General features: G+C 45.3%; 1 long non-coding RNA gene across 1 annotated transcript; it reads left to right on the top strand.

Moving 5' to 3' along the window:
- Positions 1-270: 270 nt before the first annotated feature.
- Positions 271-1,329, top strand: LOC146735655 (uncharacterized). Its single transcript, XR_014931164.1, has 2 exons — positions 271-405; positions 968-1,329. It is a non-coding gene; the product is annotated as an uncharacterized LOC146735655 (long non-coding RNA).
- The last annotated feature ends 1,092 nt before the right edge of the window (positions 1,330-2,421 follow it).

Below are 2,421 nucleotides of genomic sequence, written 5' to 3'. Positions count from 1 at the left end.
GCTTCCTTTCGCCATCCCAATCTCTTTTCCTGCCGCCGGACATTCTTTCTTTCTTTTGTTCTTTCCTTTCACGTCTTTCTCCGCGTTAGCAATGCAAGCGGGTCTCCAATTTTCAGCAGTGGTCACCAGGATGTATCAAGCGTGCAACTTTGAAAGTTAAAAACTTTTTCCTCTGTCAGCGGATTCTATAAATTAAGTATGCATGAATGACGTAGCAATTGGGCTATTTTTAACTCACCTCCGAGGGCGCCCTCGATGTGCTACGTCATCGGGTGCCATCTTGGTTTTCCTATTTACTAATACAGAAACCGACGAGGTATTTTTCTCGTTCTGGGGGGATTCCTTCGCGTCTCTGCTTCTCCTGGCTGCTTTGAACTACCTGCATCTTTCGTCGTGTCTTTTGGGGTGAGTTTTTCTTCATCTTTTATCATGTCATTTTTCCCGTTACCACCTCCCTGGGCTTCGCGTCGTATTTCCGGTTCAGCATTTAACTGAGTTATATTTAGGCCTGCCTTGCTCGAGTCAGTAAATACCGCTTCCGGTGTCACTAATTCAGGGTACTCGGATAAATTAATTTCAGCTTCTGCCACCTTCCCGGGTTCACTGTCCGTCAGCCAGCTTGCTATTTCCTCCCCCTGATATGGTTTCATATGATCGAAATGCACTATCTTCGTTTTACCACCTTTTCCTTTCTGTATTTTATAAACAACATCTGACAGTTTTTCCACTATTATGAAGGGCCCTTGCCATCTCTGCTGTAACTTTGGGGAGCGCCCTTTTCTTTTCGTGGCGTCAAATAACCACACAAAATCGCCTCTTTGCAACTGCTTCCCAGCAAGTCTTTGGTCATACTGTCGTTTCTGGCGTTTTGCACTACCTTGCAACCTAACTCTAGCTTTCTCATGTATCCACTGCAAATTATTCCTCAGCTTTTCCACATAATCTGTTATTGTCTCTTCTCCCTCAGGTACATCCGTTTCCATCGTCAAGTCGATAGGGAGTGTAATCTCTCTTCCCAGCATCAGCAAATTTGGTGTAAATGAGGTAGATTCCTGTATCGCATTCCTATAGGACATTGTTGCCATGGGAATATACAAATCCCAATCGGACTGATCCACCTTAATATACTTGGCAATTATATCTATCAATGTCTTATTATACCGCTCAATATAACCATCAGATTTCGGATTCCCGGCTGTTGTGCGTGTCTTTTTCATACCCAATAGTTGACACATTTCTGCAAATAACCTGGATTCAAAGTTCCGCCCTTGGTCAGAGTGTATTTCTCTAGGAACACCAAACCGTGAAATAAACTGTGTTACCAATGTATGCGCCACTGTCTCTGCTTCTTGATTTGGGAGCCCATATGCCTCTATCCATTTAGTAAAATAATCACCAACCACCAGGATAACTTTATTCCCCCTGGGGGTCTCTGGCAATGGTCCCATTATGTCTAGGGCAATTCTTTCCATTGGGGCTCCTACCCCATACTGCTGCAGTGGTGCCCTATGCCTTCGGGGTAAAACACTACGTTTTGCACAAACGGTGCACTGTTGACACCATAACTGCACATCAGTCCCCAAATCATACCAATAATATCTCTGCTTTATTCTCTCCGCAGTCTTTGTAATACCCAGGTGTCCTGCTGTCACATCATTATGTAAAGCCTGCAGAACCATTTTCCTGTATTTTTTCGGTAGGACTAATCGGTAACAACCCGATTTCCCATCTTCTGATTCTCTATACTTATATAAAATGCCCTCTTTTATTCTCAATTGCTTCCAGCTTCCCCAGTATGCCTTCACGGCGGGCGCCAACCGTGAAATCTCTTCCCAACCTGGTCTGACTCCGCCCTTTTTCGCCCTTTTTACTGGCCCTATATCCGCATCAGCCTCCTGAGCTTCCCTTATCTGATCACCGCTCACCTCTGGTTGAATTCTGACAGACCGTATCTGGGTCTCCGTTTCTGTGTCCACCATCCTGGTGTCCACTATTCCTTTTTCCTTTACTCCTGTTCCCATATTCACCTTTTCTGTGTCCCTCATGCAAGTGGGAGTATCCTGCAATTCATTGCTATACTCTCCGGCCCTGGAAATCACAGCGCTATGTTCCCCCTGCCAACCACATTGCCTGCATGGTCTCCTTGATAACCCGTCAGCATTCCCGTGGATTTTCCCTGGCCTGTGTACTACCTTATACTCATATTCCCCAAGGACTTCGATCCACCTGGCGAGTTGCCCTTCTGGACACTTAAAATTCAACAACCACCTTAGAGCTGCATGATCAGTCCTTATGATGAACTTCCTGCCATACAAGTACTGCCTGTAGTATCTCACGAAATTCACCAATGCCAGCAATTCTTTCCTTGTGACGCAATAATTCCTTTCCGCTTTACTAAGCGACCTGCTGCCATACGCTATC

This window comes from Saccoglossus kowalevskii, chromosome 12 (assembly GCF_978046115.1).
Source record: "Saccoglossus kowalevskii chromosome 12, keSacKowa6.1, whole genome shotgun sequence".
In the NCBI taxonomy this organism is placed as follows: domain Eukaryota; kingdom Metazoa; phylum Hemichordata; class Enteropneusta; family Harrimaniidae; genus Saccoglossus; species Saccoglossus kowalevskii.
This window is presented reverse-complemented; position numbering and strand designations above follow the sequence as displayed.